The 13,807-nt window shown below is 29.1% G+C and overlaps 1 long non-coding RNA gene across 2 annotated transcripts; it reads right to left on the minus strand.

Moving 5' to 3' along the window:
- Positions 1–4,412: 4,412 nt before the first annotated feature.
- On the minus strand, positions 4,413–7,440 carry LOC113375461. 2 transcript variants are annotated; one of them, XR_003367015.1, is made up of 9 exons: positions 6,579–7,440; positions 6,310–6,493; positions 6,034–6,217; positions 5,758–5,941; positions 5,482–5,665; positions 5,206–5,389; positions 4,930–5,113; positions 4,654–4,837; positions 4,413–4,561 (listed from the first exon to the last, which is right to left on the minus strand). It is a non-coding gene; the product is annotated as an uncharacterized LOC113375461 (long non-coding RNA). The 2 variants fall into 2 exon arrangements; XR_003367016.1 differs by lacking the exon at positions 6,310–6,493.
- Between the last annotated feature and the right edge of the window lie 6,367 nt (positions 7,441–13,807).

Consider the following 13,807-nt stretch of genomic DNA (forward strand, 5'->3'; position numbering starts at 1 on the left):
TTAAAAATATTCATGTAATATCATAAATGGAAATTTCAATTTTTAAATATATTGCTGCAATATTTTCCGAAATGACGAACCATATAATAACTATGCGAAGAAAGGATTTCATGTATCTGTACACCTATTCGTAAATAAATTACCTGTAACTAAATATATAAAAAGGTCAATAGGTGAATAAATAAGCAATTGAATGAACTATATAAATATTTATATTTTAATGTATATTAAGGAAGTCTAGCTATAGGTGCCCAGAATCTATTTTTGCTAAGGGTGGATTAATTATTAAGAAGGAATGTGTTGAATATATGGTTGGAGTTAATAAAAAATGTTTAGTTAAATCTAAATATTATCTTTTCATTAATGATTTGAATAATGTTATGAAGTAGCACCTCGTTAATACGATCAAGCTTTATACAATTTTTTGTATAATCTCGCTAAACATGTCGATTTTTGGTTTGGCTCAGGAAAATTTTGTACTTAGAGTATAGTCTAACGAAAATGAAAAAATCCAATAATGTAATATGTCCACAATGGAAGTTTCTTGGAAGATTGGTTTAGCCAAACAAAATTTAATTGGGATCTGTAAAGCTGTAAAAGCCTATCATCACCTATAAAATATAAAGTGATTGATATGGTAAAAAAAATAAGAACGGCTTAGTTTCTGCTTATTTTTACCTATATATATATATATATATATATATTTCAAACACAAAATCAATTTTCTTTTATTATAGTTCTATTCATTCCTATATATTTAGCCGAATCTATTCTACTTTTCCACTATTCACTTTATTGCTCAAGAATTTTCATTCTGCTCAACACGATCGTTTTCGAATTTTCTAGTGTAGTGCAGGGTCGGTTTATTGAACCCACCAGTTCAATAGCACCAACAGTCGCAGGGAAAAGCCGAGAATCGTGCAATTACTCGACGTTTTCTTTAAAGTTTTCCTCACGTGACCGGCTTTCCCAACGAGCGGATGCGTTTGTCGCACGTTGGGCGCCTTTGAAAATCCTATTGATATGAGTCTTAAGCAAGAATGGATAAGAGCTTTTTTTATAAATTTGTACGTGAGATGTAATGTATTCTATGATAGTCGGCGATAAATGAATAGAATTTATTTTAATGATCAGGTTAAGGATTTGACACGCACAAAATGATCTGCTGATTTTCACTGAATAGGATTATTAGGTAAATCTACATGAAGACTGGTACAAAATCTGCAACCGAAAATTGCGTAATAATAAAATATCAAAAGGGAGATATCGAAAAGAAATGAATTTTGTAATCCATAAACCCTGAAGTAATAAGATTAAATATATGTATATATATATATATATATATATATATACATGGTCTGTTCAAAAAGTACCCGGAATTACTAATAATTAAATTTCGCGGGTCTGGAGTGTCTGATTGTCAAAATTTTTTTTTTATTGTGTTGGTATACATGCCCCTAAAGTATGATGAAATTTTCAGCTATATTCACTGTTTACTTTGTCTGTGGTAGTCGCTAAGGTTCGACGTGTTTTTCTGAGCTCGGCGATTTTTACAATGGAAGAATTGAAAAAGTCAAAGAATTTGTATTAAATTTTGCGTAAAAAAATGAAATAAAGTGTTGCAAAGTGCAAAAATTCACCAGATATGGCTCCGTGTGACTTTTTCCTATTCCCAAAGTTGAAGAGACCCATGAAAGGACGGCGGTTTTCCTCGATTGAAGAAAATCGCCGAGAGTGCTCAAGGACATATCAAAAAGTGAATATCAAGGGTGCTTCGAAAATTGGAAAAAACGCTGGCATAAGTGTATTATATCTGGGGGGGACTACTTTGAAGGGGACCACATTAATGTAGACGAATAAATAAATATTTTTTTGAAAAAACGAAAATTACGAAAACTTTTTGAACAGACCTCGTATATATATATATATATATATATATATTGAATGGTAGATGGTAGTGTGTGAGATTGAAAAATCTGCTTTCGCTGATCTTTCGTTTTCTTAAAACAACGCAATGAAGCGAATGTTCAAATTCGCACAATTTGAATAAAATGTGCAGAGTATATAGAATACTAACGCAAGCGTTTACTACAATCGACTTTGAAACACTAGACTTTCATCTAGCGCCCAAAGAATTGATTGAGCTATGCGTTTAAAGTATAATATTCAAAAAGAACGCCGTTTTCACAACGAACTTCGTCATTCGCTCAGGCATCTGGCGATACCGAGCAGATATAATATATATATATATTAGGGTGTTAATTCCTTAATATGGAAATTTTCGAAATACCTTGCTATCAAGGGCTCAAATGGTTCCAAATAGATAAAAAACGATTCTCTGAAAGTTTTAGCTCTTAATATTAACTTTTAGATAGTGCTAAAGAGTGATAGTGAATGGATAGAGAATGGCTAGTGATAGTGATAGAGAATGGTTTTTTATCAATTTGGAACCATTTGAACCCTTGGGAACAAGGAAATTCGAAAATGTCCATAGTAAGGACCACCCTAATATAATAGAAAAATGAATATATATATATATATATATATATATATATATATATAAAGGGTGTCACAGACCTTGACGTCAGGCCGAAACAGGGTTATAGCATTGACTTTAACTGTCCTGTGGAAATTAAAAAAAAAAATATTACACGTTGTTTGTAAATTATGAGCTTTTAGCTGCAACCTAGAGCTTTGGTGAAATTAGTAGCATTTTTTGGTTATTGTGGTTAACTTTTATTAATTTCGTATGGTTTGTAAATATTAGAACTGTAATAGTGAGTGACATTCCTAGAACTACAGTCGAAAAAAATAACACCAATGTTCATAATTGTCCCAAGTTTCAAGTTTAAAACTCTGTTGAAATATAAATTCAATTTTTTCGTCGACTTTGAAAGGCTCTTTTTTTAAAAAAAAACATAAAATGTGTTGGCAAGTTTTCTTTCAGTAGTAGTTGGTGCATTTAACAAAGATTCTAAAATTTGGTAATACCTACCAATTCTTGGTAATTCTATTATTGAAAAATTTGGAGTAAGAAAACAAAAACCTGAAAATGACAAATGAAAGAAAATTGTTTTTAAAAGTAATAATTGCAAATTTATATGAACAAAAAATCTAAAATAACAAAGTTGAATGCTGAGATCCATTTATTGGTGGGCAAAATTGAGAATCAATGAATCGTGTTTTTTATATCATTTTCTTACTTATAGCAAATTAGTATAATTTCAATTACTACTAATAGTAAATTTAGCAACTTCAGTGATCAAATTCAGTTTACGTTCGTATTATTGTAATTTTTCTAAAAATTATTGAATTTGTCACAGCTTATCATATAAATTTAAGTGCATTAAAATTAAATAAAGTATTATGAAGATATATTTATTTATTAATTTTTGATTTGTGTTTCCATGCAAATATAATTTATTCCTAGTTCCATTTCTCTCTACTTTTACAATGAACGTGTTTGTTTTTTGCTGTACTGCTATTTTAAACATTATGCATGAGACCGCAATTAGTTTTAAATATGTATAGCACATGTGCATATCGCAATGCGCATACTGTTTTCAGTTTGCAGTATTTTCTGAAAAGTTTTATCCGATTTTATCTGCAAACGTGTTGATAGCATCTTCAATTAGGTTCCACATTGTGGAAAGAGATTCTACTGATATGACCCCTAGTAGAAACGAATCGTGGCGCAATATTGTACTTTTTATGGGCTCTATATTGTTTACCAATATTGCTATAATATTATTCTGTTAACATTTTCCCATATAAATCCAATATTAAAACCAATATAGGCCCCATATAAAACCAATATTGATAAACAATATTAAAATCCCATTCAAAACTAATAAAAGCCCAATATTGAAAACCAATATAAGATTAATATAAATAAACAATATTTACCCTACATAAAAAACCAATATAAGCTCAATATAAATAAACAATATTTACCCCAAATTCAAAATTATTATTTAACCCACATTTAAAAATATTATTTAGTTTATATAGAAAAACAGTATTTATCTCATTGATAATAAAAGTTTATTTATTCTAAATGAATACATACATTTTTAAATAGCTTATGTATTGAATCTTAATAATTTTATTAACAATTTACATATTATTAGATTTACATATGGTCATTTTAATTATTTATAAGATATGAATGGTAGCCTCTGCATGCATATGCAATAGCAAAGAAATATAATTCCAATGAATATAATTTGCGCTCCTCATTATGCTGGAGAAATATACACATAATTAATCAAGTATATAGATTTTCATATTGTGCTCTTTTGTAATTAAAACCATCATGATAGTAGGTTGGCATATTCAATGGCTGAAAGAAATTATATATAATTAGTTTTATACTTTGTTCATTTATTCGACAGCACTGCATACATATACAATAGCAAAGAAATATAATTCCAATGAATATTATTTGCGCTCCTCATCATGCTGGAGAAATATACACATGAATTAATCAAGTATATAAATTTTCATCTTGTGCTCTTTTGTAATTAAAATCATAATGATAGTAGGTTGGCATATTCAATGACTGAAAGAAATTTGAAGTGGCATAAGAGCAATTATATACAATTAGTTTTATACTATGTTCATTTATTCGACAACATGTTTGTCAAAGATTACCTTTAATGAGACATCATCACTGCATGCATATGCAATAGCAAAGAAATATAATTCCAATGAATATTATTTGCGCTCCTCATCATGCTGGAGAAATATACACATGAATTAATCAAGTATATAAATTTTCATCTTGTGCTCTTTTGTAATTAAAATCATAATGATAGTAGGTTGGCATATTCAATGACTGAAAGAAATTTGAAGTGGCATAAGAGCAATTATATACAATTAGTTTTATACTATGTTCATTTATTCGACAACATGTTTGTCAAAGATTACCTTTAATGAGACATCATCACTGCATGCATATGCAATAGCAAAGAAATATAATTCCAATGAATATTATTTGCGCTCCTCATCATGCTGGAGAAATATACACATGAATTAATCAAGTATATAAATTTTCATCTTGTGCTCTTTTGTAATTAAAATCATAATGATAGTAGGTTGGCATATTCAATGACTGAAAGAAATTTGAAGTGGCATAAGAGCAATTATATACAATTAGTTTTATACTATGTTCATTTATTCGACAACATGTTTGTCAAAGATTACCTTTAATGAGACATCATCACTGCATGCATATGCAATAGCAAAGAAATATAATTCCAATGAATATTATTTGCGCTCCTCATCATGCTGGAGAAATATACACATGAATTAATCAAGTATATAAATTTTCATCTTGTGCTCTTTTGTAATTAAAATCATAATGATAGTAGGTTGGCATATTCAATGACTGAAAGAAATTTGAAGTGGCATAAGAGCAATTATATACAATTAGTTTTATACTATGTTCATTTATTCGACAACATGTTTGTCAAAGATTACCTTTAATGAGACATCATCACTGCATGCATATGCAATAGCAAAGAAATATAATTCCAATGAATATTATTTGCGCTCCTCATCATGCTGGAGAAATATACACATGAATTAATCAAGTATATAAATTTTCATCTTGTGCTCTTTTGTAATTAAAATCATAATGATAGTAGGTTGGCATATTCAATGACTGAAAGAAATTTGAAGTGGCATAAGAGCAATTATATACAATTAGTTTTATACTATGTTCATTTATTCGACAACATGTTTGTCAAAGATTACCTTTAATGAGACATCATCACTGCATGCATATGCAATAGCAAAGAAATATAATTCCAATGAATATTATTTGCGCTCCTCATCATGCTGGAGAAATATACACATGAATTAATCAAGTATATAAATTTTCATCTTGTGCTCTTTTGTAATTAAAATCATAATGATAGTAGGTTGGCATATTCAATGACTGAAAGAAATTTGAAGTGGCATAATAGCAATTATATACAATTAGTTTTATACTATGTTCATTTATTCGACAACATGTTTGTCAAAGATTACCTTTAATGAGACATCATCACTGCATGCATATGCAATAGCAAAGAAATATAATTCCAATGAATATTATTTGCGCTCCTCATCATGCTGGAGAAATATACACATGAATTAATCAAGTATATAAATTTTCATCTTGTGCTCTTTTGTAATTAAAATCATAATGATAGTAGGTTGGCATATTCAATGACTGAAAGAAATTTGAAGTGGCATAAGAGCAATTATATACAATTAGTTTTATACTATGTTCATTTATTCGACAACATGTTTGTCAAAGATTACCTTTAATGAGACATCATCACTGCATGCATATGCAATAGCAAAGAAATATAATTCCAATGAATATTATTTGCGCTCCTCATCATGCTGGAGAAATATACACATGAATTAATCAAGTATATAAATTTTCATCTTGTGCTCTTTTGTAATTAAAATCATAATGATAGTAGGTTGGCATATTCAATGACTGAAAAAAATTTGAAGTGGCATAAGAACAATTATATATAATTAGTTTTATACTATGTTCAATAATTCAGTTTGTCAAAGATTACCTGAGACCACGAGACATCATCACGGCACCAATTATCATTTCTTGCTTTAGGCAAATACAATCCTCATTTTTTCACATTAATTATTTAAATAAAAGCTTGTATTCAATTGTTTTAGCACGATTTTAGCACATTTGATACACACGCGGTCGCTTGGTCACTAAGCAATAGCATAGAAATATAATTCCAATTATCATTTCTTGCTTTAGGCAAATACAATCCTCATTTTTTCACATTAATTATTTAAATAAAAGCTTGTATTCAATTGTTTTAGCACGATTTTAGCACATTTGATACACACGCGGTCGCTTGGTCACTAAGCAATAGCATAGAAATATAATTCCAATTATCATTTCTTGCTTTAGGCAAATACAATCCTCATTTTTTCACATTAATTATTTAAATAAAAGCTTGTATTCAATTGTTTTAGCACGATTTTAGCACATTTGATACACACGCGGTCGCTTGGTCACTAAGCAATAGCATAGAAATATAATTCCAATTATCATTTCTTGCTTTAGGCAAATACAATCCTCATTTTTTCACATTAATTATTTAAATAAAAGCTTGTATTCAATTGTTTTAGCACGATTTTAGCACATTTGATACACACGCGGTCGCTTGGTCACTAAGCAATAGCATAGAAATATAATTCCAATTATCATTTCTTGCTTTAGGCAAATACAATCCTCATTTTTTCACATTAATTATTTAAATAAAAGCTTGTATTCAATTGTTTTAGCACGATTTTAGCACATTTGATACACACGCGGTCGCTTGGTCACTAAGCAATAGCATAGAAATATAATTCCAATTATCATTTCTTGCTTTAGGCAAATACAATCCTCATTTTTTCACATTAATTATTTAAATAAAAGCTTGTATTCAATTGTTTTAGCACGATTTTAGCACATATGGTACACACGCGGTCGCTTGGGGTAGTTTGTACACCCCTAGACCAAATAAAATGGACTCGTCCAAAATTATCTAGTATGAGCGCTAGTATGCGTTACTTTATTACTTTCGAATGCTATGTTTCAAGAATTTGGTTCGACGTACTTACCTTCACTAAAAATACTCCTATTTATGTTATTATTAATATTATTTATATCATAGTTGTTATTGATATTATTATTTATGAATATATCATTCTATATATTCTACAAAATGCATATTTCAGAACATTTTTACGCATTTGGTTTGAAGAAAATGTATCTCAGTGCCCACACTAATAAATAATCGCGCCAAAATTTAATTTTCTGCAGTTGCAAGGATCGCAATGCATTTCGTATTTCTTTCCAGTTTTGATCGTCGCAACAGTTGCACGCATTTGTTTAAGATAAGTTTACGTAGTTAAATTTTAAATCAGTGAATATGGAGGTAAGTTAACTTAAGAATGAATTTCAATTATTTAATTTAAATAATTTTATTTTAATTTATTTATTTTATTTTAAATATTTGAAATACTTAGTTATAGTTTTTTTTTTAACAAATTTCAAATTTGGTATCATTATATTTGATAGTGTTCATGGGATATAGTAATTTTTAAAAAAGAGGGCTCTTGCGGATATGTGCCTTCATCATGGGCCGTAAACGAGGAGAAGACGATGTATCTATGGCCAGAAAATGTAGCAGGTTACAAACTTAATAAGATGTTGAAGGCGTGCGAGCCCCCTTCTTTCAGAGATTACTCTGAATTGGAGGCTAAGTTCGTGCGGAGCACCACCGATTACAAAAAAGTACTTAAGTATGTAAAAAAACACAAATCCAATCGTGTATTGAGAGCTCAGACGATAACAATCTGAGCTCTAAACCAGAGATGGAAAACCTGCGCAGAAGGTATGTTATTTAATATTTTTATTACACCGAATTAAACAAAATTATTTATGCTAATATATATTCAATAGAGATACAAACAAACCAAGACGCAGAAGTGGCCAGAGCTCTTTCCAAGTTGTCATTTGACATAAAAGAGATAAAACTGGCTTTGAATGAGCTGATGACTTTTGTGAGGAGGAACGAGGCATCAGCTTCACAGACTCAAACCATAAATAAACTAACTTTATGTTACCAGTCAAGACCAACGAAGAATTAGAGGATTTGGAAGAGAAGTTGAAAAATGTGGATCTCTTCAGGGATTTGGTAAATACAAATATTTTTTATAGTTAATGTTTCTATAGTTAATATGCAATGTATTTAATAAGTCTTCATTTCCAGTCGATTCAGCTCTCTCTGACTGGCGGATCAAATCAGAAACAGTTGATTACATCAATGCTCAAGAAATGTATGAGCAAAGATCTGACAACTTTATTCTCAAGTGTGGGGAGAAAGGGTAAAAGAAACTTCTCGGCATTACAACTTTCTAACTGCATTATAGGTAAAACATATTCAGTTGGCATTATTTGCATATTTTAATATTAACACTATTATAATGTATATTCATCTTTTCATATTGGTGTAGAAGCAGTCCGTATGAGATTCCCAAATGAAACGGATCAAGATATAGTGAGATCGATTGGATATTCTCTAGCTACATCTAGAGACTGGGAAGGGGGAAAAAAAAATAGGATGAAATCTAAGACGCCTAACTTAGATTTAGAGCAAGCTTAATTTGAACTTCATATATATATTATATTTCAGATTTTTCATAATTGTTAGTTTTAGATATTTTTATAGAAATTTTTTATTTTTTACATCTATTAGACATATAGCATTTTTTATACAATTTGATAGATTATTTATGATTAGACTATTGAATTTTTTTTTACTAAGTTTAATCGTTTTACAAATATTAGAATGAATTGCAAAATGTATAGATTTATATATATATAGATATATATATTATATTTCAGCTGTTTTTATAATTGTTAGTTTTAGATATATTTTATGAAACTTTATATTTTTACATATTAGACATATAGCATTTTCTATACAATTTGATAGATTTTTATTGTTATGATTATTGATTTTATTTTTTATGAAATGTCATATTTTATTCCTATATATATATATATATGAACATAACATATATAGGAAATTATATATATTTTATAGATTTTTATAGTTAAAATACAATAAAGAAATTTTTAATGGCATTTGATTTATTTAATTATTCCTTATGGAGCATTCCAATGCCAATTATAGAATTATTGACATTTATCATAATACATTTAGTAATCAAATCGCTAATACTTGCTGTAAATTTGTATGTTGATAAATTATTGACTTCAAGAAAATCCAAATCACAGTTAGTAAATAAATCATAATATGGCTGTGATTTCAGATATATGCTCCCTCGAAAAAGTAAATTTGATTCCTGTTCAATTATTTCATCCACACACATTATCTTTTTATTAGGGAGCAATATATGGCAATCCTTATTAATTGAAGGATAAATTTTATATCCATTTATCTTAACAAAAGCAATCTTGGAATTTTTTTTATGTATTTCAATATCAGTTGGATCTACATTTGATTTATCATGAAATTGTTCGAGTAGTCTGCATGATATTTGTTGCAAAGGCTTTGCTGGTCCTCGTATCAATTTTAGTAACCGTCCCAAATAACTCTCGAATGGAAAACAGCTGTACTGGTCAACACTGATTTCTTCCCTTACTGCATCATTTATCATGTGAAAAATACCATGAGTATTATATACAAGCATGCATTCTCCATATAGTTTTACCAATCGCAAACAAAATTTTTCGATCAATACCAATGCCTGGTTCCCATAATTTTTGATTAGAGTTTCTGAACATACAATTCTCATAGCAGCATGAAAGTTCAGAAAATTTGTATATAGCTTTCTGGGCAGATAAGTTTTTAGGACTATAGGCCCAGCATATAGCATGAAAAATCTAAACTCTGTCGCTTTCCATTTTTCCAGATCCTTAAATCCACGAGGTTTTCTTTGGAATTCACATGGAACACTTTTTGATATATCTTGAATATGTTGAGATATAGAAGATATAATAGGGTGACTTAAAGCGCATGACAGACTCCGATTTTTTATCCAACAATTCAATAGTCTCTTCATCACTCCCAAGCAGGCCATATGCATGTAGTCCAAAGGAATGTCGTGTATAATATCTAACCCATGAACTTTAAGTAGTGGTGAAATCCTAATGTGATGTTTTTTATTCTTGCCTTCTACAAATGATTCGTGTGTTCGAAGTTCAGCATTTAAGGAAGTGTATACAACTTTTCTGTTAGAATACAGTCCCTTTTCTATACAGCGTTCACACCCATAATAGCCCGTATGGCCAATGATACATTTAATAAAGGCTCTTGCTGGAGCATCACAACAAATTTTTTTAATTTTAATTGAATACAGCTTATTTTGATGGTTTATACCATTCATATATAAATAATTTATTTCCTCAATAAATTGCGATAGATATGCTTCAATATCTTTTGGCTTACTATCACCGTAAAAAATACCAATTGGAAAAGGATGTAATTTACGATTTTTCAAAAAGATTGCGCCTAATATAGGCCAAAACTGATTGGACGTACTTTTATTCAATGGAAGACCATCAATATTAATTATTAATTCAATATTATTATTGACAAATGCATTATTCGGCATTGTTTCAAGACCCTTAATAATATTGTTCTCAATACCAAAATGCACATATTGTCCCTCTGTTTCCCGAATGCTTGTCATAGTTTTTATTGGAATGTGTTTTGGCGTTTTCAAAATAGTTTTGGCTGACAATGGCAATTCTTTATGTCCATACTTCCTTAAAATTGGTAATAAATTATTTAATTGATTATGATTTACTTTGAACTTGATTGCCCAGGATCGTATATCGGCATTAATGGAATCTGTGTGAGAATAAGTGTCTTCACTATCAATTTTTATATTTGACTCATCGTCAGACGAACTACTATTATCGCAGTCAGAAAGACTGGAGCTAGAACTATTATCACTGTTTCTATAAATTACGTTCGTGTTGATTGTAGCACTTTCCAATGAATTCTTTTCTAAACAACCTGCTGTGTTACGAACTGTTTCGGTATCAGATCCATGGGAAAAAAGCTGAGTACTTGAAGCTTCAAGTTTAGGAATTTTAGTTTTCCTAAACGATATTAACAAGGCATCAGTATGCCTCTTTATAGCCATTGACTTGGCAAATCTCGATTTATAATTCATATTAAAAAAATAATCTCAAATATATAACAATATCAAAAAAAAGATAATATTATATACACAACACAAATTTTTTACTCGAGGTTTATCACACGTGGTTTTCACTGTCCTTCCACGGCAGGTTCGACAACGAGGACGGAATATCAATAGCGCCAAATTTAAACTCATATTTTTTAAAAATTTCAAGATGAAATATCAAAATATTAATTGCGATCAAGACTTTTAAAAGACTTTATCGATATGTTTGGCTGATTTTGGTTGATTGATTTATAAAAAAAAATATGTGAAGCTGTTAATTGCGATCGAGCATATGACTTTTTAAAGGATTTAATCATATTTTTAATACTTTAATTATTTAAAGTTGATTTTTCTTGCGACTCACATAAATACCATGTATTTCCCAAGTTCGATAATACTGAAAAAACGAATCTTGGTCGCCCTGAAACAAAATGCATGAAACCCACATTTAAAATTTATATTGAATTTATAAGAAAAATGTATCAAACTATTAATTGCGATCGAGCATATGACTTTTTAAAAGCCTTAATCATGATTTTGGTGCTAATTAATTATTTAAAGTTAATTTTTTTGTGACCCTTATAAATACCATGTATTTCCCAAGTTCGATGATACTGAAGAAACGAAATATTGAATTTATAGAAAAAAATTATCAAACTATTAATTGCGATCAAGCATATAACTTTTTAAAAGCCTTAATCATGATTTTGGTGCTAATTAATTATTTAAAGTTAATTTTTTTCGTGACCCTTATAAATACCATATATTTCCCAAGTTCGATAATACTGAAAAAACGAATCTTGGTCGCCCAGAAAAAAAATGCATAAAACCCACATTTAAAATTTATATTGAATTTATAAGAAAAATGTATCAAACTTGTAATTGCGATCGAGCATATGACTTTTTAAAAGCTTTAATCATGATTTTTGTGCTAATTAATTATCTAAAGTTAATTTTTTTCGTGACCTTTATAAAGACCACATATTTCCCAAGTTCGATAATACTGAAGAAACGAATCGTGGTTGCCCAGAAAAAAAATGCATAACCCCCACATTTAAAATTTATATTGAATTTATAAGAAAAATGTATCAAACTTGTAATTGCGATCGAGCATATGACTTTTTAAAAGCCTTAATCATGATTTTGGGGCTGATTAATTATTTAAAGTTAATTTTTTTCGTGACCCTTATAAATACCATGTATTTCCCAAGTTCGATAATACTGAAAAAACGAATCTTGGTCGCCCAGAAAAATAATGCATGAAACCCACATTTCAAAATTATGTATAATTTGTGTAAATATAAAATTAGAGGCGTAAATCAGATGGGAAACATGTTTATTATTTGTAATAAACCATATAAAACACTTTTCAGATGAATTTTCCAAATTTTCCATAATTTTGAAAACAAATATTGTCCGGTCCATCTAAAGACAAGATTCGAATATTGCGCCACGATATTTTACCCCTCTAGCCACGATACATTTCTACTAGGGACATTATGCGTATGTGATGTAATTCCATTTTTGGTGTAGACAATATGTATAAAGCACACTTACGGTTGTATGTGAGAATATTTGAATTTTTAGAGTGAAATTTTACATTTAAATGGATTACTGTTACGCGACTCTTCTGGACACATAATAAAAAAGTTTAGAGTTTATGCACAAATGGTATAACAAAATATTAATAAAGATTTATATTAGACGCTCTTTACATTATCAGAATGTTTCGAAGGTAAGCCATTAGTACGTAATATATTTCATTATACAAAGTCCCGTAAGAATAATATTAAATTGGTTGAAAATACATAAGTTAAAATTGTTTATTTGAAGTATACAAGTGATGTTTAGAACTTTAGCTAGAATTAGAATTGAAATCCGAATTATTTTTCAATAATTAAAAATATTTTTTTTTGAAAATTAAAAAAAATGAAATATTTTTTTCCCTTAAAAGCAATCGTTTTGTCAACACATGTAGAATGTTTTTTGAATCATTCAAATCGGATGTTTAGTTCTCTCAAAAACCATTTTTTGCATTTTTTGCACATTTACGTCTGGTGTC

Source organism: Ctenocephalides felis, unplaced genomic scaffold (assembly GCF_003426905.1).
Source record: "Ctenocephalides felis isolate EL2017-DRISC unplaced genomic scaffold, ASM342690v1 CF-g0.4_SCAFFOLD_00845, whole genome shotgun sequence".
NCBI classification, from domain to species: domain Eukaryota; kingdom Metazoa; phylum Arthropoda; class Insecta; order Siphonaptera; family Pulicidae; genus Ctenocephalides; species Ctenocephalides felis.